Source organism: Aulostomus chinensis, chromosome 2 (genome assembly GCF_037954235.1).
Source record: "Aulostomus chinensis isolate RoL2024-O1b breed Wild chromosome 2, RoL_Achi_v1.0, whole genome shotgun sequence".
NCBI classification, from domain to species: domain Eukaryota; kingdom Metazoa; phylum Chordata; class Actinopteri; order Syngnathiformes; family Aulostomidae; genus Aulostomus; species Aulostomus chinensis.
Window position 1 is genome coordinate 33,606,139 of NC_141321.1, and position 27,355 is coordinate 33,633,493.

General features: G+C 44.4%; 2 long non-coding RNA genes across 3 annotated transcripts in view; both read left to right on the plus strand.

Moving 5' to 3' along the window:
• The window catches only part of LOC147269778 (uncharacterized), a 103,134-nt gene extending 88,990 nt beyond the window's left edge, over window positions 1-14,144 (plus strand). The window contains exons 3-4 of one of the 2 annotated variants that reach the window (XR_015111594.1): window positions 12,651-12,721; window positions 13,917-14,144. This is a non-coding gene — a long non-coding RNA (uncharacterized LOC147269778). Of the gene's footprint in view, window positions 1-12,650; window positions 13,067-13,916 lie in introns of those variants that run through there. The other variant, XR_015111592.1, reaches the window with a different exon arrangement.
• Window positions 14,145-19,460: 5,316 nt separating this feature from the next.
• LOC147269779 (uncharacterized) lies at window positions 19,461-22,168 on the plus strand. Its single transcript, XR_015111595.1, has 3 exons — window positions 19,461-19,527; window positions 19,617-19,658; window positions 21,885-22,168. It is a non-coding gene; the product is annotated as an uncharacterized LOC147269779 (long non-coding RNA).
• The last annotated feature ends 5,187 nt before the right edge of the window (window positions 22,169-27,355 follow it).

Genomic DNA, 27,355 nt, shown 5'->3' on the forward strand with positions numbered 1-27,355 from the left:
CCAAAAACAACACCTTTCCCCCACCGAGACAAAGATGCTGATGCTCCCAAGTGTCACAGCGAATCCGCTCTAATGTTGTTTAGTCTTATGGCGAGGTTTCAGAGTCGCGAGCGCCTGCCTCTGTTTATGACCGGACACTCCCTGTTTTCAACATTCTGACTGCATAAACAGCACGTACCCTAGAAACACAAGCCGTAGCAACTTTCCACCTATCATCCGTCTTTCTGTGCCTGCATTCCGCGTGAAAATAATCTGCATTTTTCTGTAATAAAGATATAATTGCCCTGTGCACTGTGGGAGACATGGGAAGAAATAGGATTGATGTCCCACAGTGAACATTCCTCTCTTCCAAGGTGGGGGTGGTGGTTGTGGTTCAGACTCAGGCTAAATAGGTATTCATCCACTCTATCCCACTCCCCACCACTCGCCCTGCCACTCGCTATTCCTACCCCCGCTTTTTCATGTCACCATCAATTATTTTCCTCAGCACTCCCCTAGAAATAAGAAAAATGTCTGTTGCAAGAGACTGAACACGTAGAAATGCAGAAGCGGCAAAAAAAGAGAGAAAAAGACTTCCTTCCCAGATCATCATAACTTCTTGAAATTATGGACAAGACCGCATCAGCTCCTCTCTGGTTCCATCACCCGAGCCTCAACCACGCGTGCAAACCTGAATCAGCCTGGTTACCCCTGGCCCTTTGTGTGCAGTCTGCATGTTTTGCCTGTGTTTGTGTGGGTCTTTGCCAGCTGTTCTGTCTCCTCTCCCCATCAAAGACATACATTATTGTAGGGCGTTTACATCCATCAGCGTAATTATTCTTCTTCTCATGTAATTAGAGCAACCGCATCAGTTAATGAAGCCAACAGCTCATGGAGAACCGGGGTTCCTGGATCCTCCATCAAGACTCCATTTGGCCTCCATTCATACACTTTAAAAAGACCCATTTTTTACCCGTCTCCTCGACCTCCAGTTATCCCTCCGTACAAGAACCTCATCCTATCCTTCCTGAATCCTCGCCAATCCAAATAAACTACTTTTATACCCTTTCACAAGACATCAACGCAACGATCAGGGAATTAAATACCTGAAACAGAAGGGACGAAAGAACCAAAGTTGAACGCTGGAGACACAGGAAGGTTCAGGTTGGAAACCTGATGGACTGAGTTGAGACGGCGTGAATATAGGGTAAAGGGTTTCTGAAGTAAATATCCTGTACATCAGACATGTATTTTTGTATTAGCAGTATTGTATCTGATTTAGAAGTATGTGAACAAGGCATTAACCACATAAACGTGTAAATTTCCATATTCCAGAATTTAAATCTGAACACAGCCAAGTTCAACATGAGAGGCAAAGTTTTCTCACTGAGGGGTTTTTGGGTATTTTTATCACTTCGTGAGATAGAAGAAGTAAACTTGGCAGCACCCATATATATATAATATATATATATATATATAATATATATTCATGCTCTTAAGAATGAAATGTTAAATAAATCAAGCTGTGAATGCGAACAACCCTCAGAATATAGATAGGAATAAAAATGGAAAGTTTGTTGTCTGGAAGTGCTAGTGAAGTGTGTGTGTTTGTGTGCGTGTGTGTGTTTGTGTGTGAGAGAGAGAGAGAGAGACAGGAAGAGAGAGCGAGAGAGAGATCTTAAATTCTGTACCAGTGGTGGTCAGATTCACTTTGGAAAACAATGTCAAGGATGTAATGTGATGTCAGGTCCGTCTTCGGCAGACAGTATCATGTGATGTGTTCTACAACACTGAGACGGTGTCAGCCTGGTGCGAGCCTGTCCCCGCTACGCTGCAGAGGCCTGTAGCCCAGTGCTTGAAAGAGCAGCTTCTTCCTCCCATTACTGGATACAATATGTGGCCCTGTCTCTTTATCCATTTCCCATTTCAAGTCATGTTGACATGCGGTTCTCTGACTGTGCTCAGATATCATGACACCGCATCACATTTTTAACACGTTGGATTTTGTTTTTTTGGGGGGGGGGGGGGGGGGGGGTTTGGTCGATGCTAGAAAATGAGTTCCTTGATAGCATTTGGTCCCCGTGTATCTCATTGTCAAACAACTGGGTAACAAAGCATTTGATTGGCATGCGTGTCTGACTACCATTACCGTTCAGATCATACTGAGCACACGCCTCATCAAGCGCAAGATATGAGTGATCCTGACGAAGGTCTCCTCGTGTGTACACCCCCTACTTTATTACCTTTTTTCCACGCACAAATCTCAGGATTGTTCCTTATAGGCAGATTGCTTTGTGATGTATGCCGTATCTACCTGGAGTCTTCACAAATAGGACTGATGCCCTGCATACCTAAATTTGTTTTTCTTCTTTTTGAGATGGCAGCTACAACGGGTGAAAGTACTGCATGCAAAAAGTCACTTTGAGAAAATGTGAGACGAGATGTTTGCTGTGTAATAAATACAAAGTATCGTGGATCCAAAACTACTCTGAATATCTGAACAAAGCCGTTCTCAAGACGCTGTGAGTTGTTTGGTAGATGCTCATTTTCATGAGCCGAACGCTCACAGGCCCGAGGGCTCGATTGTGACTGAGCGCGAGACCTCAGGGGGAGGGTAACATGGCAGGATATCATGGTGCAAATAAACACCATTTCATTTTGGATATATTTTTTTCCCACCAGTCAGAAAGAATTCTTGTCCAGAATTCTAAATTACCACTGTGTGGACAGTCTGTGTTTCTCCAGCAGTGTTTGGCCTTTGAGGAGCGGAGCAGGAGACCTCAGGTGGACACCCTCAAGGTAGGGCCAGGGGGGAGACACGCTCTGAAGGTGTGCTGGAGGGTAGATCTCACAGGCAGAGCCGGTCCGAAGTGCACCAGGTTCTGGGGCAACTGGCTCCATCACAGAACCCTCATTGCTGTAAGACGTGGCTGGGCCTTGGAGGGCAGTGGCTGGAAACTTTTGTGCAGGGGCACAAAGAAGGAGGCTGATGGTTGGAGAACATCAGGCTGACAATGACAGGATCCCTTGGGCTGGGAACTGGTGGGGAGGGCGGGACGGCCTGGAACCGCCTGCAAAGATGGTTCATGATCTTGTGTACGATAGGAACAAGAGCAGCAGGAAGCCTCTGCAGCGCCGCAGTCTTCCGTTACAAATGAAGCATGAAGTTTGAAGTTAGGCACACTTCCTCGTGGACCCGCCATTACAGGAACCTCTAGAAATGGTCACACGTCCGTCTGGAGGTCAGTGCAGGCTGCCACGCTTGTTCAGGTCTGATTACTTGAACAGATTTTTGTGGTTAAAGATCAGGATTTTAGGATAACGGTCTCATTCTCATTGACTCTCCAAAACATCCACTGGGATGAACTGATCACTCATCATTCTGGTCAACGCAGGATTTCATGAACCCTTTTGAGGGAATTTTTGTCCCCAAATATCATTCAAACATCATCTGGGATACAAGGACGAACTGACGACCTTCTGTTGGTCGGAGATGGCTTTGACTGACTCGCGCTGTGGAGGCCCTCAGCTATGACGTCGGATCTCTAGTTCAGTTTTACCCTCATTTCATGAAATGCCAGGTGCGCATTGTGAGTCTGTTCTTTGTGTTTTGGTAGAAGGAAATCGTTTTATTACTTGCCAGGGAAGTTTTACTTTTCAAGTATTTGAAACCTGCAGTGAACTACAAGGTAAGAGGAATTCGTTTTTTTATGTGATAGCAGTGTGCAAGCACCTACAGTGTGTTTGGTGGACGGTCCGATGTGCGATCTCAGTTTCGGAGGTGTGAGAGAATTTCACTGTACCTTTAAACTGAGAGAGTGAAGCTGAGGAATCTCCACGGGAGGAAGCGTGTCACAGACGGCACTGTGGGCAGTGTGACGGTCCAGAAGCAGACACTTAACATAGAGTGACTCACTCCCATTACACAGGTATCACTGTCGTCATTAATATGCACATGGAGAAATGATTAAATGCAGGGCAGATAAAATGTGACGCACAATAATGAATGGAAATTTTAAAGTACATATTCAACCTCAATTAATCATTCAAGACCATCACAGCGTTTATCCGATGGCTCCGGGAAATCAAAGTAATGATGAAAAATTAAGATGATAGAATTGCAGCAGCACCTGGCCGAGTCCCATAGTCCCATGATTTATGTTGCTGTGCATCTAAAATATTAGGGGATGTAAATACTCCTGGGCACAGCCGGTAAAACTTTATTGACTCAGAATAACTGGAGGTATTAGAAAGTGAGGAGAAGATGCCAAAATATGAAGTCAAGTAATGACTGTAGATTGAAGGCCAAACGAGGACATCAAGCCATTTGTGTTGATGTCTGCTGTAAATCTATAAGTTGTTTATGAAGCTGAGAGGAGAGCCTGTGATGCACCGCTGGCTCGAGTGTAGCTTCATATTCTCTTCCCGTGAGGGCAGGGATGTCCCCGACTGACGGTTTACATCGAGGAATGCGTTCGGTCAGGTCTCGCCTGCTGGCGACTCGTCGTCAAACCCGTCTTTGTTCTTTGTTGTTCTGCTCATTGATCATTATCCTCATTTGTCACAGTGGCTTTGATTTTGTCCACACCAGACATCAGAGCTGAAACTGAATAATCAAATTGTAGGACCTGCTGGTAGTTGAACGTCGTCACGGGGGGCCTTCCAGTGCTGCCTGTCTAAGCATGTGGGCGTCTATACTCAGCGGCGCTCTGTTAACAACTTGAGCCTCGTTATGGTGGTGGAGACCGCCATCTTGGGCGGCTAACGTCATATCAGCCTCTCTCAGATGATCTTTGGCTGAACTCAAGATGTCCTTCGTCTCGTCCGTCCTCTCGCGCCTTCCTCTCCATGTCCCTCCTCCTTCATGCGTCCGTGCTTGTGGACTGTAGCTCGCTCACCTGGCTAAATCTAAGCCAGGTAGTTTGTCTTTGCTAAAGTGACAGCACGTCTGCCACCGCTGTAAAGTTTCCCAGATGAGGCGAAACTGTGTGACACTTGAGGTTTGTTAAACAGAGCAATAAGGAGCTGCACCTCCTGCCCCTCGGCCCTGTTTTAAAGATACTTCCAAGGTTCAACTCTGACATTGGCAGTCAAATTAGGCTCCTTCAAATGAATCCAGCATCCCTCCTGCTTTTTAGGCATGAAAGTGGTTTCTTATCTAACAAGTGACACAAAGCAAATGTCAAAGTGTTCCTTTAATTCTGCCCTGGAGCGCCACAGTCGCGCTGAGCAGTCAGCCTCCAGTCCTGTGATGACTCAGACATGCACATCATTTTTTGGTAGTTTTGTTTTAACCTGCTCTACTGCAACATGAGTGGGCTTTAATTAATCTGGGGAATTCAGATGATATCAAAGAAGTCGTCCATCACCTCATGTTATCCTTCATGGACTTTGCTGTGATTGCCTAACCTTTCCAGCTCTGCTCGGATTTCCTTCTGTGGTAAACCACACCCAACCGGGACCCAATTATGCTAAAACATAATCGCAAATAAGATTTGAGCCGTGTAGGCTTGTTACATTTACTTGAAAGGGTTTATTAGATGTATTCTCTAATACCACCTCTGTGACAAGGTGGACTTGCTTAAGATGCAAAAGGCCTGAATGTCACTTTTGTTTATTGATTTTTATATCTGCTGGAAGAAATGTTTTGCAGCTGGCAGGGGAGAATAGGAGCAAGGCTCAGCCGGCTGGGTGTGACTGTCATTTGACCTAGCAAGTCCAATTTAGATATCCGTGATATCCACTTTCAAATGATAACTATCTGTTGAATAAAAAGTGAGTTTGTTATTTTGGGGGAAAGGTCACGGACGAGCTGGTATTCAGGATTTAGAAAGCAAACAAACCCAGAGCAAACTCTGCATTGTCACTCAGTGTGTACATTTTTGAGAAAAGAAGAGATCAATCAATCTCAAACATCAATATCTGTTTGCATCCCTTTAGCCACACACGTTTGCCAACTAATGAAATCTGTGCATGGCTCCCCTGTTATCGATTTTAGTGAGGCCCTAATTTGCCGCTTGAGATCAGGCTGCTCCCGCTCTCTCTCTCTTCCCCCTCCTGCTCTCTTCCTCACCATCGTTCTCCTTTTCTCTCAGCGATGCAAGCACACACACAACTTGTCATGGGTAACACCTTCATGCCTTGGGCGGCATATTGAGTGCTTGCTGCAGCAGTTGGGAAATCCTGTAGGGCGAACTGTTTAGTAGAGTATCTGAAGTCGTTAGATGTGATTAATAATGTGCTGAAAGGGGCTGTAAGCCATCAAACAGCTCATCATAAGCACATATCACCTGGTAACTGCAGGTTCACGTTTCACAGGCATTTATATCTGCCATTTTGCACCGGTGATGCAAATGGAAAGTGCTTTACAGCTCTGTTAGTGGACGAACTTGAGGGAGAGGACGTTGTGCTTTGAAAAAAATGGGCTTCGGAGGAACTCTGACAGTGCCTGTGTCATGTCATCGCTGTTTAGTGGTTTCTGGTGGTGGCATTCAGGTCTCAGGTGGTTGTCTGCTAACAGGAACAAGTGCTGCTAGTTTACAGGTCTACAACTAGGGTGGCGGTGGCTGGGGGTGGAGGGGGGGGTGCTGGAAGTTAATTACAAATGTTTGGATATCTGCTCATGAGAATTCAACATCTCTGCATTTGTCTGTATTTGACAAAATGTTTACAAGTGAGTCGCGTTGAAAGTTGCCTAAAAGGTCATTAGCGTGTGACCTCTAACAACACCGGTGTTTCCTGATGTGCCGGCGCCACGGGGACACTGTCACAGTTACAAGAATACCCATGCAGGTTATGGCAAAGTACACAAACTAAAAATAACTTTAAACTTTGTGGACTTTAGTACAGGCCTGTCCTCTATACCTGGATATATTATGAAGGAAAGCTACAGCCTGTATCACGTACCACCACGACCATCTTGTTCCACCTACGCTGGCCTTGACTGCAGCTCTTTCACATGGCGCCTGGTGAAGCTGTTCCACGGCCATCGGAAGCCTCTTCAGCACCAACCTGCTGCGGTGAGGCTGACAGAGTTGATATTTTTGAAAGGCGCTGTTGCACTCTTGATAGCTCTCTGTCTAACAGCATTATTTGCTGTCACAATGATGCATATCTTTGTCGGAGGTGTAAAAAGCCGCTCATCTGACACCTGCACAAGAGAGTTGTGTCGATGTAAACACTGGAGTGCTACTGCTTAAGTACGTGCACTGTATTTCATTGTCATGTGTGGCTCATGTATTTCTTGCAGAGTATAATAATTATAATGCATTATTTGTATATTTACAACAAAATTATAATAATAAAACCAAAAGAGTAAATCTCTGGATGCATATCATTGTGTGGAATTTAATACATAGCAGCTTATGAAGGACAGAGTTCATTCAGAGCTGTAGAATTAAAAGTGGTTTAAAGTAAATGTGCTGTGAGTGAAGGACTGTGGGAGATATTCGAATGAGCCGTGAGGTCTGGAAGTCAGTAGCCACGTTTACATGCAGACTTTTTCTTCATTCCGATTGAAGAGCTCGGGTCTACTGTTTCCGTGTGACGTGATCTCTTCCGATCTGGTGTTTATATGTGCCACTTCATTTAATTGGAACCGTCGTTTTACGGCTGTGTCACATGCCGAGCGATGTAAACATCACGTGACTGATCGGTGATGGAGGTCCATCGTGTGATCAGCACAGTCGTTCCGATTGTGCTGACACATTTATTCAAGCAAAAGCTTGATACGAAGGCGCTCCTACTGGAAGCAGGGAGGAGGAGACGGAGTACAGAAGGGGGCCTTTTTGGTTTTCTTTCGCGGTGTTGGCCCGTGCTGCCCGTTTTCGTTGAGCTTGACGTGGACTTTTTTGAACAGATCAGAATTTCTTGTTTTCCTTCCGTCTAAGTGTGCGATAACGTTCACATCTTTGAGAGTTTCTATTAAAAATAAACTCTGCCGCAGACCAGTTCTGCGCGCACTGCTTCCTGGAAGCCGCCATTTTTTTCAAGTGAGGAAACGTCACTGCGCATTTACGTCAAGACAGAGCAGGAAGAACACCGCCTGACAGCATTCCGTTTCACCGTTTATATGATAAGATTTTACATCTGATCGGTTTGGGAAAAGGAATATTCTACCCCTGTGAAACCGAATGAAATTCCATTCGGTTTGGGCCTCTTTATTCGGATTGAGGTGTTCATATGGAACATTTTTATTTGGTTTGGGCTTCTAATCCGATTCTAATTGGAATATTAGGCTCCATGTAAACCCAGCTATTGTTTAAGACAGCCGTTCTTCCCCAAACACTAGAAATTGGTCTACAAGAACAGAAGAAATCTGAATCCGGTGTGAGCCAGTGACCAGCACTATGGAGGTGTTCACACCTTGAATTGAAAACATTCATTATCATTTAATAATTGGGCCGAAAAAGTGGAGGTTAAATTTAACAACTGAAACTTGCTCTGCTGCAGCATGAATGATATTAGAATCCTCCTCGATGAGGGAAGCTGTCAGGAAGCCTCACGGCCACCTGGAGACTTCATGGATTTGGGATCTTTTTCTGGCAAAAGGGTTTTGCTAATGAACATGAATGTGCAGCCGGATAGATAGACGGAGGATAGATAGACGGAGGATAGATAGATGGATAGAGATGAGGTGATGTTAGCGACTGCATCACAGTGCACTTCTGACTTTAATTAAGGTGGTATTAAAAGCATTATTGGTGTAGGTTTAAGTCCTTGAAAGATTGCTAAATAGCACAGTGACATCAGGGAGTGCCAGATGCTCAGTAAACATTCCAGGGAAGAAGCCCCCACCCACCCCCCGCCTGCGCTGTGGCGGGTGGTCTCCAAATAAGACAATGAATGCACATTGAACCGGGACAGGCGCCGTATCTGTGCAATGTGTCATCTTTTTGGTTACGCCTGGTTTGTGTCCAGCCCTGAGACACTCGGGCACAAAGTCACAGTCTGGTTATTCATAAAGTCACCCAAGACTTTCCAGATAAGTGTTTACTATAATTTAGATTTCATTTAAACTATCGACATTTTATTTTTCCGTTTTTGGCAACAATTAACACGTCATCTCTCCTGAATGTTCCAGTTTACTTGGAAGGAGCATTGTAGGGAGACTGGGAGAGTGAGATGGCTTCATAATCAACATGTGCATGAGGACAAACCATAAGCACTGCCAATATAATATTCATCCTGACTGCAGCATTTGAGAATGCATAAAGATTCTTGGTGGCTCTGGTGCACCGTAAAAAGTAACTGTGCAAATAAAATAGTAGAAGAAGCAGACTGAGAGCATGTTGTTTTTATAGCTTAAAGAAACGCGCCAACGTTTGGGGAAATATGTCTCTTGCCCATCGTCCCCAGAGCCGGACAGGAAGGTTGATACCTTTCTCTCCCCTGTGCCGCATTCAGGTACTGAGACCCATGCTATTTAGCTTAGCATAATGAATGGTAGTGGATGGGAAGTGTTAGCATAGGTCCATCAAATGTCATCGTATGCACGTTGAATGTTCTTTCTTCACCAGTGTGGTGCAGACATTCCCTGTGAAAATAACTACTTCAAACTAAAGACCTTTCATTTTAGAATCAGACACAAACTGGAGCTTTCCTGACAAACTGCAGGGCCCAGTCACGTGATGCAGCAAGGGGGACTCCTGCTGGTCTGGTCCTGGTCGAAACTGTATGATGCCTTTTGTTGCAGGCATGCTAACATGTCCCATCTACTAACATTGATTGTGCTAAGCTAACTAGCGGTCAGCTGGTCTCTGTGGGTCTCAGCTCCCTAATGCTGCACAGAGGAGAGAGACTGATGGAGAAATGTTACGAGCAATTGTGTCATGGTCTGCTAGAACATTTTAATGACCGGATTGAGAAATTAATTTTGTAGCTGCAGAAAAAACAACAACCTGAATTAACGAGATTTCTGAGCTTACATGCAAGATATTTGACCAGGCCGGGCCAGTTCATCCTGACATTTCATTATGAAACATTGTTCAGTAGACACAGTGTTTGTAGTGCGTTATTACCAAATGAGGTTGTGCATATTAGGTCTAATCTCATTTAACCCAGTTTAAAGCGTTGTGGACAATAGCAGCCAAATTACTGGCAGAGGATAAGTTTATCTCTTTCTCTCGGGTGTTGTCAACACTGCTGTTAAGCGCAGTTTCATTCTGTCAGTTGATTTCCATGCACTGCTTCTCTTCCTTATTTTTCATAGATCAATTGCGTTGAAATGAATACTTGCTGTGCAGTTTAAAGAATGACTCGATCTGGAGTCAGTACAATTCCCTACATCATCATTATCATCATCATCAGCATCTGCGTTGTGTGGGAGGAGACTTCTCAAAGTCAGGGAAAAGACTGAACTTAACGTGGAATAAGAGCAGTTATTAGTCAGGCCTGTCACGCTGCGCCTTCCCAGCCAACTCTTTTAGGAGCTTTTCAAGTTGCACAGAAACACTGACAAATCCAATAAATCTGTAAGTCACACAAACATGTTTGCAATGCAATGAAGGCAATGGAAACACAGATACAGAGAAATAATGATGTGTTTCAGTCCTGTGAAGCTCAGGGCCGGTGGTCATCGGGGCTGGCGGTGGTCATCGGGGCTGACGGTGGTCATCGGGGCTGGCGGTGGTCATCGGCGTTGTAACCACAACTCCTCCCAGAGCACATAGCTCAAATTAAATTCGTCAAAGCTCCATTTCCAGTTCATCAATAAGCTCTCCATCCATCCTGTTGTTTCATCTCTCTTGGTTTGAGTCTGTTTGTTTCATGTTTGACTGGCACTCTCTTAATTCCGTCATCTTGTCTCCACCAATAAACGCCGCGTGCTAGCATAACACTCGCGGATAGAAACGTGTTCATTCTGTTGCTTAAGATCTGAAAATATCGGTAAATTAGTGGGAGGTCAGGTGTCAAGGATGTGTTGATTAGTTGCTCAACATCAGCTTGCTCGTGAAGCAAGAGTGTGCGCACACCTGTTGTGTGATAATGGGAGCGTTACTGTGTTTAGGTGTGCCATCAGGGGTGCAACAGCAGGCAGCAACAGACGGCTGAACCTTGGGAGGACGGCTTCATCAGGTCTGGTGGCTCCGCTCCTGCTCGTCTCCGCTCAATCTCAAAATAGAGAACAGGTGGATCTTCTTCTTTTCTTTTATAGTGGAGCATTATTGTTGGTTTAAGTTGATTTTCTCGAGCAGGTGATGTAACATAACACATCTTGACCTTATCTTAACTGCCTGACTTGTGCCTGTGGCGTCATCTTTGAGAATGTCTTCATCACAGTTGATGGTATAATGGCTGAGCTGCAGGTGAGCCTCTGTAAAATCTATTTATTTATTTTTTTTACTTTAAAGTGAAGTTTATCAGAGCTCTGCACATTTCTTACATGCCTGTTGTTGTTCTACTGTGGCGCCACGGCAACACGGGACCACCGACATAATCACCGCGCACACTGCTTGACTCTGACAAGATGAAAAAATGGCAGCACCGCGGAGTGCTACCACACACCGAACAACACGACGACACCAGTAGAGCCGGAAAATCTTTGACTTGACTTTGCGGTGTGTGTGTGTGTGTGTGTGTGTGTGAGTGAGAGAGAGAGAGACAGTTTTTTCAGTCTCTGAGTACATGAAATACGTGTCCGTTTGTCGTCCACCAAGTGTGTCCAGTGTAATGTTGAACGTGGACTTCATAGCAAGTAGAGAATGGAGCTGGTGACTGTGGGTACTCATGGATGGAATTTATTTCTCCGTTGCCATCTCGCAACTGTCTGGCTAAAAGAAAGCAATTGACTTTTGTGTGCCTCATCATCCCTGCTGCCCCCACAACCTCACACACTTAAATCATGCCTATTGTTCTCGACAACCAATTCCAGCTATCACATTTCATATCACGGCACAGTGGAAAACTTGAAAACGTCAAAACAAAAGCACCAGTTCTGCTCACGTGAAGCAGTCAGCCATTAGTTGCATTGTGGTGACGAATGTGTAGAATATGATTCCACTAGAATGGTAATGAATCAGTCTTATTCACAAATATTTCATGAGCAGGACACGCTGGTCTCATGATGAATTCCTATGAAAAGTAGTGGAGTCTAATTTGTATGAATGCCACAGAAGAAAGCAGTGAGACGTCGACACGTTCTGAGGCATGGAAACGGGTTTTAACTAGCGGGACGATCCCGACATTTTCTGACAGCTTTCTGTCAACACAACTGGATGTTTTTGGATGTTGCGACATTTTCAGTTGTTATTCATTTCTTGTCATTGGAACCCAACTCATGATCTTTCCCTGGCCGCCTGGGAGACTCGGGCCAAAACAATCAAACGAGGAAACGCTGCTCAAATACGAATGATGATTTGGTCGCTGTATGATTTATTTCTCACCCATTATTGCTCGGAAGGATACTTTAGTGTACCGTTTGGTTGTGAAATAAGACTGATTACAACTGGACTGCCATGTTAGTCCCAACTGGAGCCCCAACCAACGGCACAGAGCATCACCCTGACGTCCTTTTGTAGGTTCCTGTCGAGACTTTGTCTCTGAACAAGCCTGTTCTGTTGGTGATGGTGGGACACATGACTTTCTATCTGGTTGGAGTGTCAGTTTGTGCCGCCGGTTTCCAAAATCCAAATATTCTTGTGTAAACTAATCAAAGGAATTTGTCATTTCAGGCAGAATATGATTGCTCAGCAGAAGTTGCCGCTGTCACAGGAGGAACTACAAGCTAAGGCAGTTCATCACAGTCAGTTTGTATCGATTCTGTTTGAGGTGTTTATTTACATTATTTGTCAACTGAGAGGCTGATATATTTTTAACTCTATTTAGTGTGACCAACTGCGTGCAGAGTCACAGATACAGATGCGTTACTGCATGTGATACATGCGCCCAGGTGTAACTCTGCATGCAGGCGAAACCTTGAATGTTCAGTAAAGACACAAAAATCCATGTGTGAGGCAATAAAAAGGTTTTATGATGTGTCAGTTAAACGTGGGAGAAAATATCACCACTGCAGTTTATTGTGGTCCTCCCTCTTGCAGTACATAATTGATGCACTAATGTCGAATATAGACATTCTAGTTCCTGGGAGCGCTGAAGCAGAAGTGCTCTCCTTAGTTTGTTTTAGCTGAAAGTGTTTGAGGATTACTGAGCGCTTGGCGGGATGCAGAAGACGTGGATTATACCAGCCGATGTGCTTGAGAGCTTGTAAACAGACAATATTGGACCGTTTTGATGTTGTTAGCTGTCAGTCTCCATTAGCTTCAAGCTACATATACATGGCTGGCTCTTTCTGCATTTTGGAGTTCCCAAGAAGTAACGCAGGAGGGGGAAAAACGTCTTTGTGAGCTCAAGACTCCTGTTTGTGAGTGCTTTTTAGGCGAAGTATTGCTCTAAATGAACTTTTTCATAACGTGATCATCAGTTTGTAAATCATGAATTCCTCGTTTGAAGGCTGCAGCTGCAAACAGTTCTGTACCGTGTTAAAGTCTGGCAGTAGGCCAGTGGCATTTATATGAATAATACATATATAAAACACATCAGAATAACCCAGTACGAAGTACAGCCTCCAGAACCCCATTAAAATAAATCAACACATCTTTCAGAGATCCAGTAAAAAACAGATGATAACCCTCAGCTGAGAAGGACTTTTTGCAGTGCTGTTGCATTCATTTAATCTAGATGTTGTTAATGAAGTATCAAGTGTATGGCTGGAATATTTAGGCGTCCACGTACGTCCGATCATACGTTGTATTCTCGGGGGCCGAAAGTCTGGTGCAAAATCCCATGTTGGTAAATGTTGCATGACTCTGCTTATACATGTTGAATTTTTTATGAAACATACCCCAGCCCCGGCTGGCCCTTGTACACCTGCATCTGCTGCTGTAGTTGCACATCAGCTTTCTGCCACTGTAGTATCACATGTCGTCTGTGGGTTCCAGGTGAGATGACTCGAAAACAAGACCTGACCGACGGAGGACGTGGAGAGAATATGTAAATGTGCCGAGCAGCAGAGGCTATTTGGTATATCTGAGATGAATGAAATTCTCCCCTCTCTTTTCCTCATTTCCCCTCTCACATTTGTGTGACTAGACTAGTTAAGTCCCTGTCACTCAAGCTGCCAAGGTCTATGGGGCACCGGAGCGAGAAGCCGAGTAATATGAGAGAAAGTGAGACAGGGAGAGAAGGTGAGAGAAATTGGGCCAGGGATGATTGCAAATTGTCTGTCTAATGGCTGCCACCCAGGAAGCCATTTCAGGTGACTTGTTATCCGTCATGAGAGAGGCAGACCTGCCAGGATCCCTCTTCTCACTCTCTTTCTCAGTGGCCCACCATACCTAAGAGCTTCAGGCTATCACCGGTGACCTCGCCTCTTAAAACTGCACCGTCTCCAATTTTGGATGCCTCTTCTCTTCTCTGTTGCTCTCGCTTAATGTCTCTCCTCCCTCTTTGCCTCATCCTCCCTGCAGTGCGTCTCTCTGGCTCCTGCTCAGCAGCTGTTGTTTAGTGATAGATCAGTGAAGCAAAAAATGATGCCGGGTATAAAAAATAGATCTTGAAGCAGAGCGCAGCCTCCCTATTCTCACTACCTATTGTTCTGCATTAGCAGCGAGACGTTGGGGATTCATTCAGAGGTAATCATTTGTTACTCAGGGACAGCATGTCTTTCAGGCGCCAATGATGAACTCACCTCTGAAAGGGCCACAAATGAGGGAGGAATCATTTTCTATCTCCCCATACTGGATTACAGCTGATAAGTGGGACTGCAATGAGGAACCTACAAGTCATATCTTAAATGTTTTAGTCTCGTCCTGTAAATCCAGTGGTTGTGAAATATTTTAAATAAGCTGTTTGTTAAAAGCAGTAGATATGCTTCCTGTTACCAGGATGGAAACAGCACTGATCCCTCCAGTGCTGCAGATTGACATTAGTTGGCAAATTGACATTCAAAGCGAGTCTGCTGAAAGTTAATCTGTATGTGCACCGTATCACGTGGATCACAGCTCGGAGGCAGCTAGCATTAAAAAGAACCTGTCAAGCTAAGTGTGCTTCTCAACCTTTCTGCCATTACTCTGACATGTTTTGTGACCCATGAATTGAAGTCTTGTCAAGACCTGGTCATTTTACCAGCTCTCAACACAGACGGGAGGGCTCCCAGTAAATCTGCCTCTCTGAAAAAAGGCTTTCTACCTCTTCCGCACAGCAGGTGGCACTGATTGGCCCCTGCACATATCCCTCACTTGTCAAGTGCTGACTCAAGGACTGCCCGAGGAAAACTGGCATTAGCTGCCGGCCCTGCCAATATGCCGGTCTTGAAGAGAGATGCTATCAATCGGTCTGGATCTGATGTTGACACGTCTGATTAATCTGACAAATTGTTTCTGAAGAGCTGTCTTTGGCGATGTTTGGGGAGTGTTGTGAGGCGTTTTTTTTAACCTTGTTTTTGCTACTTTTTTCTTAGAAGAATTCACCCAAAGGAACCTAAGTCAACACCGACTTTTTAAAGTGACAAAAAATAAGTTGGGGTCCAAGTCCAGGCAGCAAAGAACAGCTGTAATTACCGCTCGCATCTAAAGTTGGTATGAGAAACGTCTCGGCTCTTCGTCATCAGGTGACGTCATCATCCCGACCTTTTCTGTATGCAGGTTGGTATTAGCTCGCTAGCTCTGGATCTGTTGTTTCATGTAAAAGCTTAAGAGGCGGAGAATATTGACTGGGATCGCTGTCTGATAGCAGGCTCGTACCCGCTGCCCTGAACTTCAACAAGAAATAAAGCTGTGTATTTATCTTTCTGAGTTAAGCCCAGTTTCTTTACCCGATTTAAAGTCTATGCAAACCGGTGTGGCTCAATCCATGTTGTGGAGATAATATTTGGACAGCAAGCTTTGCTTCCGCTCTGTTAGTTTTTAGTTATGTTTGTACCAGCTGAGAGAGAACAAAATTGCACAGGAGAAAAAAAGAGACTTCAAATATTATATTCCATAAGTCCACTGATGCAGCTGACAGAACCACCACCAGATAATCAGCCTTCACCTAAAGATCTTTTTCAAGCCAGCAACAGCATTAGACTCTCTGGGGATTGTTGGACGACATGTTTTGATGCTTCAAGCCTCTCCAGGCATCTGTCCTGTGGAGCCTGATTGCCTCGCAGCCCCCGCTCTGTGGAGAAAATGAGGTTGAGGTGGGCCACTCGGGCCTCTCCAAGGCACAGAGCCATTGCAGGCGAAGTGGAGCCCTGACCCCCAGCAGATTTCTAATGGATTTTAGGCGTCACAGGCAAACACACAGCTGGGCTCCAAACAAACTCATCAGAGCACCCCAGATTTGTGGCTCTCCCATCGACCCACGCGCCACCCACACATCCCTGCCTCCCGCACACTTTTTCTGTACTTGTGACAAGCAGTCACAGCTATTTGTTCTTAAAGGGGAAAAGAATCTCTCTCTCTCTCTCTCTCTCTCTGTCTCTGTCTCTCTCTCTCTACATATACGTGTGTGTGTGTGTGTGTACTGGTTTTCATGCGTTTTGTCTTTTTCACATTTTGTCTTCATCAAGAAATCTCTGCTAAGTGAGGAGGAGATCTCATCGTTTTATAACTCACTTGTGCCGGGTTTCTTCAGGTTGTCCAGCCGTCCCTGTGTGGGTGTGTTTGTGTGCAGGCTTGAGTTTGTACAATCCTGCGCTGTATTCAGGCTCAGGCTTACCTCACTTCATTTGACGCTGCAAAGCCAGAGAATAGCAAGGTGACAACGTGATGCGTTCATCAATGGAGCATTCGATCAGGCATCTCAGTGTCAGCCTACAAATGCTGGGCAAAAAATTACGTGTTTACCCACAACTGAGTGTCAGCTCCTTGAATTGACTTGAAAGTCTATCAACAGGGCTTTGCCAGTGTTTTATGAAGTAGATGATCCAGTGTCATTGGGCATTTGCAACACATGAGGTAGTCATGAGTACACGTCCCTGGCAAATCAGCTTTTGCCTTGGCAAGGTCTTTGCTTTTGTCTGATAGAAGTCAGGGGTATTGATTCACGCTCGAGGTGTCTCTGTGGACATTGGCTTGCTGTGCTAGCATTACCCTGGGTGGCAGTGTATTCATAGTGTACTGCACAATAGGGCTGAGGGACGATGCAGCTAAATTGTTCTGAATGACTTTCATGAGCAGCAGGGGCCTGTGGGTTAGAGAGGAGAGCAGGTAATAAACTTCAGAGGATACGGAGGACACGGGAACCTCTTTTGAATCAGAGGCTGGTATTTTGCTGTCTTGTTGCATTAAAGTGTTGGCAGGGCAACGTGCAATGTCACCTGATTCTCAAGTTACTTTAACCAAAGTAGGGATGGAACAAGAACCCACACTTGGGTACTATGTAAGTCAATACCATTATTCTGAAAAGGTGACTGTAAATAAAGTTTCTAAGGAAATACAAGTGAATTTTAGAAATACCAAAAAAGAGAAAATGTGAGTTTCCTGTGTTTTGAGGCAAATATGCCAGGTTAAGTAGTGCAAGTTTCCATCAGAGGATGCAGTGGTCAGCATTTACAGCTCCCCGTCGGTACGGTGCATTTGGTGAGGACGTCAAACAATAACAACATGAATCTGTCACAAGCTAAAGTTGCTAACTTGAGCTACTGCTGTTGTTCCTTAGCAAAAGTTAGCTTAGCTGTCATTCAGAAAATTGGCCACCTCAGCACGGCTTTGGACAACACGTGATATCAACATGTTCATGCTATTGGCTTAGAGATACTTGATATGAATAATATTATGATTATTATAATAATTACTATAATATAACTATTTGTAGATATTTGTTTCACCACTATCATTTTTTCCAGGTCAATCCAGACTTTAATTCTGCACCTTTCTAAAAGTTCTTTTTAAGTTAACTTAACTTAAAACTGTTGTCTCTCTTTCCTTTAGTGCTCACGTTCCGAACACCGAACGACAAAACTTATTTAGGATAGCAATCTGGTTGATGGAGTTTCATTCCGAAGGTTTGTTGTTTTCACTGCATTCTTATGTCCTCCCTCCCCGTCGCACAAGGGGGAGCTCATGTGCCAGTTTGAGAATCACCACTGTAAATTAGCACTTTGCTGTCAAGAATCCTGTAAATTAGGGTGATCGCAGCACCAGCTCACAAAGCAAAGTTGCGCTTGGTGACGACCGCGCTGAAGCGGAGGCCACGAGCTGAAACACGTCCCTCTAACAATACATTTGTTCTATGCACAAAGTGGATCGACCTCTGGATTTCCTTTTTCTTTGTCAGTGTACACTGAACCTGAACTCCAGAAACCTACAAATCCACAATCTGTCACTAAAGATGTGATTGTCATGTAAGTCATGTCTTGCTAAGTTGCTCAGGGACAAGTTTCCATCAGCGCTGGGTGTGATGAACTACCAGCTACATAATGTGCTGATAATGGCTCGGAAATTTAGTATGAAAGAATGTCATCAACACCAGTTTGTGGCTTAATTATTTATCTTAGGAAATAAATGTAATGGTTGAATCCTGAATTAGTTTCAAGAATCTTGGTTTTAATCATTTCTTCAGCTGAAAGCCTCACATATTTAGTCATTGTGTGCCATTAATTTTGTCATTAGTCTTCCTCATCTAACCTAAACTGACCTCCTGGCAAGTCTAAATTGACATCCGGAGAATGATGATGACGCTAAAGACGATATTCTTCATCGAGGATATTCCAGTGATTTCCATCTGATTAATATGTCTTCATCTCTGGAACATTGCTTGTAGGCTGCCTAAGGCGGAAAAAATCTGAATAAGTGCAGCCCACATGGAAATAAAGTAAAAAAAAAGTCAAAAGTGCTGTTTTAGAGAGTGCGTGTCTTGGCACTATGCAAAGTGATGTCGGTTTGAACAAATCCAGGTTTGACACAGGTGAGTCACGTCAACGTTTTTGTCACGAAAAGCTAATTTTCCAGTTGGACACGTTCACCCTTGTTATTGATGAAGGTAATTTAAAGCTGTACTGCTGTTCAAATACAAATAATTAATATGTGCCTCAATCACAGAAAGATAGATTATTTTCCGTCTGTGTTGCTTCTTTTTGCCTCCAGAAAGCATAGAGAGCCAGTCACATTCATTTAGCTTAAAGCTAACGCTGACTGATGGCTAACAACAGCAAAACTGTCCAAAGGCACCTCCTCCTGTAAAGCCTTCGGGTCTGATGAGTCGGTGCGCAATCGTGGACGAGTGTTTGCAAGTTGCTTCAAGTCAATGTGCCAGCTGGACACGCTCCCTGCCTCAGACTCCACTAGCTTCAGGCTAAATGTACATGGCTGGCTCTTTCTGCATTCTGGAGTCACAAAGAAAAATTCAGAGGGGGAGCAAAAGTGGGTGAGCAAAAGACATGTATGTCTGAGTACTTGAAAGGTAAACTACATGTTTTGGGTGCAGTATGACTTTAAAGTGGTTATAATTATCATCCGAGATGTCAGCAGAAACTGCCCAAAGTATTTCAAACCTGACGGTGGGGGAAAGAAAAAAAAGAGAGATTTCCAAAGCAGAATCACCATAGAAACAGACGAGCAGCTCAAGGTAAGATTCTGTGAGAACAGAGAAGGAGAAACAATGCTTTGTGGAGGTGGAGAGCCAGGGTGCATCCTGAAGTATATGCATGTTTACAGTGTTCGTCTCAGATGGCTGCATCCTCCACCTCAGCTCGCCCGGTGCGTGAGTATGTGTGTGTGTGTGTGTGTGTGAGTGAGTGACTGAGTCTGTGTGTTTCTGGACTTGCCGTCACCCCAAGCTGGACATGAATCCATATTGGAGGTTGGTGCGCATGGTAATGAGGGCTCCCTCACAGTAAACAAAAGCTTTCACAGAGACATGATCATGCAGTTGTAAAGTGGGAGTGATGATCCACATATTCTGTGCTTCTGCCATTCTCCAAGCTGATTGACCCACATTGCCAAGAACCCCTGCTGATCTGAGATCTTGTTTCCTGCTGGAAGGAGTCTTGTGAACCAGTAACAGCGTGTTTCCCTCTCTCTTCTCCAGATCTGTTCACAGTAACACCATTTAGGAGTGTCGTCTGTGTACGTAGCAACATCAGATTTGTCCAGAAAGGAGACGCAAAGCTGTGGAAACACATGTAGTCGTGATGGTGTCCAGAAATTAAAATGCTATCGTTGTGCTCTTGTCACAAGAGACCTGGGGCAGAAATCACAAATAATCCCTGTCCTGCTGTTCAAAACAACAAACAAACAAAAACCACTCCGAATGTTAGTATTCCGATACCTCCAACATCAACTATCCAAGATTACTCCTTATTTTACTAAATAACACCACATTTGAATCTACTTTCATCTTGGACTCAACTCGCTTTGAGGACATCTGAAGCCCTGAATTCATCTGAGGTCCAGCAGAGAGGTTGCTGAACTTCACCGCTCCTTGCTGACTGTTTTCATGACTTGTGTGATTGAGTGGTGCATAAAAATTCAAGTTGTGAAGGAATCTGGAGCATCCATGCTTTTCAGTCTCCGTCAGATAAATGGTAAATGTCATGGTGATATACCTTTATTACCACTGTATGGCATTTACCTAAGAGCCGTTCGTGACTGCTGATGACGTATGGCTTTTGAAAGGCTGTGCCATTCCATAGGGGAAGATTTTTGACCCCCTACCCCCTGTGACTCTGGTCCGAGGGGTAAAACAAGAAATGGTTTTCAGCCTTGTTTTTAGATGCAAGAAATCCGCAGTGTAACTGAGAATAATGGAGCCTTTTATTGAATTACAAGAAAACATAAAACTTGTGTTCAGTTTGAGATAAAGGTGGAAGAACCACAATAATCCAGGGGATAGTGCCTGAGAGTTGCTCCTTCAGATACATGTCGCTCATCACAATCCACTTTATTCATAGAGTCTGAGGAAGTAAAGGAAAGAAGAACGATTCAAGGTTCAAGATTTAGAATCTTTCCAGGAGCTTTCAGCCTCCCTGACCTTGTTTTCCAGCAACTGCTTTACATATATTGATTGGGGCTTTTGCAGAGAAAAGACAAACCATGAAACAGAAGTTCCATGTGTAAAAGCTGGATAGTCCAAACTCCACTGTAGACGTAATGATTTTGCAGCCACAGATCCCTGTTGAGCTGCAGTCTATTCTAACACCAGGTAGTCCCACATGAGGCCTCTGGCAGGAACGCTGTTGCTGCTTCACCAAAAAGTCCATCTTCTGCTCTGCAGGTGTACGCGTATAAAACTGAACATGTTTTCAGGTCAAAATGAACCCAATAATTCTTCCCTCCAACAGCTTTCTTCACACAACAGGCCGCCTTTGTTCATATATATATATATATATGTATATATATATATATATATATATATATATATATGTATATATATATATATATATATATATATGTATAAAACCTGAAAGTTAATTACAAACTGTCACTCTGCACTATGTGATTCCAACAGACAGGCTATTACTTCAGGTCTTGTGGTCTGATGTTCCTGCGGGACGGAGCCAGCGGACAGCAGAGTTGTAGGAAAGAAAACATGACATTAATTATACATATTGATTAGGGATTGGCGTGATTAATCAATGATCCATGACATTGAGGATTCAGTCATTCCCGTGGAATCTACAGGGACCTGTTCATATCTACAGAGTTGTGCTGTGTTACTTGAACCGACGCCGTGAGTCACCGCTGCGCCCGTGTCAGATCTCAAGAAAATGAACCTGGTGCACGTGGGTGTTTGGTATGAGGCCTGCTTGTGTTCAGAATGGCCAAACTCATTGTCAACACTGCAATGGCATCTACCAATCCAGCACGAGAGCAAGCTTCATCATGAGCCACTTGACCGTGTGGGTGCGCTCGCGTTCTTTTTTTTACAGACGAACGGCAAGCTCAACTTCTTTGTTCAAGAGGATTGCTGTTGTTTTTCTTAAGGAGGAGCCATTGGCTGTGTGACATCACCAAACACCACAACCATCCAATCTAAAAGTGACGTAACTGCTGCGTCACCTGCCCTTTCATCACTCCAGAGCACCACGACAACCACGGACACACATGAACAGTTGGGCTCCCCACCACGCTGACAAACACCTGAATCATCAGCCACACCTCCGTACCTGCTCGTCATTCCCGAGTCGCTGCTACAAGCTGTTCTCCTGTATTTGGGATTATTCTACATGCTTTTTTTTGCAGGAACGCTGCACTGTTGCACCTCTCACAAGCTGAATTCTTCATTTTTAATCATTGTTGTCAGCCCTGGTCCTGGCTCTTGTCCTCGTTATAACCTGGGTAAATACTTAGCAGTGGAAAGTCAAATTACTTTTCTGTGGAAACGTACATTATCTATATATTTAATAGTACCTGGATTACTGTTATACCTGTTCCACACTGTGCGGTTAATTGCACACGCCACTGTCTAATAGCTCATTTCTAAATGAGCATGAATTATGAATTTGAATGTGGAAACCTTCCTCAGGGTCATTACTCGGTAGGTGAACAACTCTTGAGTGTAGCTCACAATTTTGCAACTGAGCCCGCAGTCACATTGTTGTTGTTGTTTTTTAATTCCGTCACACGTCAGTGTTAGGAGTACTGTCGTTGTCGTACTGTGGATTTCAGAGTCACGTGTGTGGCATGAAGTTATCTGGGTGTCTGAGTGCGGCTCAGACTGGTCTCAGGTCAGATGTGTCTTTCATCAACAATCAGCCCCCTGAATCTTGAGTCCTGAAACTGCTTGTAAAGAGTGAGTGATGATATAAATGCAAGACATAAATATGTAATATGTATTCAACAAAAAACTGTACCCCGCAAACAAACTTTTGAACAGCCAATTAAATACGGTCTTGTTGAAAAAAGGCAGCGCTCATTCATTTGCATCTTCTCATCAACTCCTAATTAGAAACACCCCTTTTATTACACATGGAGTTACCTTTCATTCATTTATGGGACTATCTCGCTCCTCTATCCTCCCATCATAACAAATGCAATTATCTCTGCTTAATCTCTGCCCTGATATCGTAGGTGATGCATGCTGCTCCGATGATGGGATGGGGGTTTTCACACCTGGCTGTGCTGCAGCTCAAGTCCTGCTCCAAACGCTTGCACCAACGACACAGTTCTTTTCTTGGGGATTTTTTTTTTCTTTTATGTGTCTGACTGAACTGATAATTTCACTGTGAGATTTGCTTTTTTTATTGCTGAATAGTATAATTGAAAGAAATGACAGTCCTGAGGGTTGTGTCTTTTACTGCGGTCTTGGGGTCGTCTCTGCTGCCTTGATTTAAGTTCATTACTTGACTCTTTTTTTCGTCTTTTTATGGTTAAAGGCTTGTGTCTTTAACAATGTGTTCTTTGACTTGAGGGGGACGACTTGAGTGGACCAGCAAACCTTTCAACCCATTCAGCCTGAGACGCTTTCCTCTGAGTCATTTGAGGCCACGCGGCTGTGGGAAGGAGCCTAATGAAAGAGAGCGTGATATCTATCTCACCTTGTAATCCAACCTAGAAAGACAACATGAGTAAGAGACACTTAAGCGCCATCATGGAGATTATCACAGTTATCATGTGTATGCTAATGCTCTTGTATAGGCTGCGCGAGGCCACGGGCTGCTCGACAGCACAGGTAGGGCAGGAGCCATTCATAATTGATGGCCAACGTTTACAGCAAGCCCAGGTGTGTTGCAGGAAATAACCACTGACCCAATTAGAGTTTGCATCCAGCAAGCTTTGGTTAATTTGTGTAAAAGCCATAATTGCTCTTGGTTTTATAATTCATGAACAAGTGTGTGCAGCACTGGCAGAGCACCAGCATCTATTACTCAACCACCCATGAGTGCATCCTCACACTCGCGCTATGTAGACAAATAGTAAACATGTGCTCGCGCGTGTGTGTGTGCGCGTGTGTGGTCCCATTTACACACACACACACACATGCACAAAGCCTGGAAATGCACTTGGGCTAAATGGCTGCAGATGTTAATATTATGAGTGGGGAAGATTATGAACTTGAACTCTGATGACTTGCCAGTGGGAGATACTAATGTGCTTTGACTGTTGTTCCCCCTACAGGTGCTGCTGCCGTCAACAAAGATTGGCAGCTGGTGGGGTTTCAGCACGGCCGTTGTCAACAGCGTTGGTCATAAAGAGGAACTGCACAACACGCTCGAGGTTGTCGGTGTTCCCAGGATGGAGCAGATGGAATGACATCTCTGAGGTCCAACATCGGTCCTGCTTTTCCTCTTTCGTCGCACCTGGTCTTGGTTCAGTTTTGTGGTTTCAGGTAGGTTCCCCCATGTGACCGCGCATGGAGATCTTTTCGGCTGCAAGCTTTTGAGAACGGAGGTTTTTGAAGCCAGGCATTTTGCTAACCTTTGCGCCATAAACACACCGGTGGTGTGAACCATGTCATCAATAGCAGGTTACATTCTGGTCATAGAGCACAAGTGGAGCCGTTTCCTTGGAGATTCTGTCATTTCTAGACGCCCGGAGGGCTGCATTGTTCTGTGACAGGAATGAGAACGTAGAGATGCTTCACATGGAGCGCACGGTCAGTTTAGCTGCTAGAATTAATGACAATAATTACCGACTACACTCAGGCTACATGTCATGTTTCACACTCAGTTAAATGTTTCTTAAAGAATGATTTATGATACTAAACATATTCACATCACCTACTGTATATACATATATACATATGTGTGTGTGTGTGTGTTTGTGAATGCCATAGGCCAGAGGTAGTCTGTTTCCTGGTTAATAACCTGTTTCCGTCAGTGTGTGTGTGTACCACCCATTCCTGTACGTGTGATGCCTCTGGAGCGCCTTGAGGGAATTTCTTCACATTTAATTGACATGTCCACTGGGATGTGGGGATGAACTGAAAAGATGATGGTGGTCAAAGCTCATTGCTACGGGCAGCCCTAGTAGAGTCAGCTGTCGTGCAGTATTTCTTTAAATGTAAGTCGAAATCTGACATAAAACAGGAAGATAAAATTCATTTTCGAGGTTGTTCTCTTTTTAGACAAGTGAAAAACAAGTTCCCAGTAAAATAGCTGATGTTTTGATCCAGCTAACTGAATCTGTCATTTATCCAAGGTTCTGTCTCACCTGGCTTTTAGGAGAAGATGACACTCTGTCTCATATTACGCCTCAGATGCACTCATGATTCATTTAGAGACTAAGGACAACCTCTTTGTGCCTTGTGCCAGACTTTGCATCCTTTCACCTCAGTGAGTAGACTGCACATGCCCCAAATGCACTTGAGCACGGGGCTGCAGATTGTTAAAGAAGGCCCATTGTCTGAGGTTGTAGGAACCACGTGAGCCAGTTTGTTTTTTACAAACCGCCAGTGATTTCCCTAAACTCGGCAGCCATACAGGGCCAGACACAGGAGACAGCAATTCCACCCATTAACCACAAAAACAGGAATTCTGTTCTTTTTTTAATTTGGAACGGGCACAGCGCCATGGACATGTTTTCTCTCATCGCTCATATTTTCTTAATGAGCTGTGATTATTGCTGCTTTCAGCGCTACATAGATTACCACTCACATCTGGAAGGAGGAGGCTCACAGCAAGTGTTAAACATTTACGTGTAGGTGTAGATACCCACAGGGAACCAAGGACACAAGTCACTATAAAGACAGCCAGCTGGGCCTTCACGGAATGTTTGCATCCCGGAAACACCTAAATATTTAAAGTTATCATACAAATTTAAGTGGGATTATTTTTTTTGTCATCATAAAAACACATTAAATATCCTAAATATGTATAATTGATTTGAAACACAAAAACAGATTCTTGAAAACCGTTCAGATGATCAGTTGACGCCGCGTCAGGATGCATGCATGTGGAACTGAGGGTGTACGTTCTCCAACCTGGTATCTGGAGTTGAGGCAGTATGGATGTGCGGCGTTGGCCAGCTACAGGCAAATCACCGTCCGTGGTTGTATTTTACATTTAATAATTTTGAAATTGTCACCAAGGTTGTGCTTCATATTAACTGGAATAGAACCTGAGGCGGCCATCTACACCGCTGCTCGAATGAATCCTATTTGTTTAGGCTGGTGAACCTCGGTTGTGCCTTCAAGACATCAGGAAGCGAGTATAAATAGTGTCAGTTTTCAAGCAGCTGGTTAGAAGAGCTGGGGGTGACCGGGGCAGGAGGAAAGGGCTGGACCAGAGCCAGGCTGGTGGCTGGGCCGGGGGAGGATCCAAAGATCAGTGAGAGGAGCCACTGGTTACGTTCACCTGCTCTCAGGATTCCACTAATTGCTTGTTTTCTTCCCCTTCATTTAGAAAGTGACAGTGGTTGTGGTGGCTGTGTATTATTCCACGAGTATTTGAATAATACCTGTTTGCTGAGCCTGTCACAACAATGTGGCTCCTCCTCATGTGCGTGTGTGCGTTCATAAAGTAGTTGATTTTGAGAGTTTTGCTAATATTTGCCTTCTTTTTATAACGTGGTAAAGTATGTAGAAGTCTCTCTGAAGGTTAGACATGAGAGCACGAAGCTCGAACAGTTACGCGCCCGTCTGTCAACAGGAGAAGCGCAGCATCACGATCCTGCGTCTCCATCCAGGAAGGATCCTGGTTTCTTCCTCTGTCCTTGTTTCCATGCTGCAGGCATGTGAGCTTAGCAGCTGCTGTGACGCCGCCGCATTACGTAGTTTGACCATGTATTTGTGTCAGTTATCATAATGGATAGCAGCTGGTAACACACACACTCACAAGAGAAACACAGAGGTACAAGCTGTAAAGTGTTTTCATTCCCTACAAAAATGATCCCATATTCTTTTTCAAAGCGATATTTTCCGACAAAACCATCACGTACAGTAAGACCTGTAGTGGGTCCAGCTGCTGCTACCGCAGCTCAGTGGGACTGCTCGGCGGTGCCGTGGAGGTCCGAGCACCACTTGCTGCTGTGAGCCTTTGTCATCACCACATTTGGACCGAATAAAAGAAAAGCGGCTAGTTTTAGCACAGCCCCCCCTTTCTGATGTGGGACAAACACAACGCTGAGTGCAGCTGCAGATTACTCAGCAGGTGCAAAAATAGCACCAGTGAATCAGTGCTGGCGAGCTTGCTGGTGCCCATTTTCTGAGTGAACGCTGCATTTAAAGAGTAGAGGTTATTCTCAGTCGATCATCCGAATCCAAACACGGGGACGACAACACTGCTTTCTCTTTTCTCTCTCTTTATTGAGCTGCTTATTTTGGCTCAGCTCAGCTATAAGATCTGTCTCTTTTTAGTTCGTCATAGGGAAATTTTCGAATCAATTAATTCTCAATCAAATTATTGTTCTTTTGCAGCTGCCACTCATCTTTTTTATGGCGCTTTACACAACCTCTTGATGCTGATCTGTCGTCTAGGCTTTTCATCACTTGGGTTTAGTGTCACACACACAGCAGC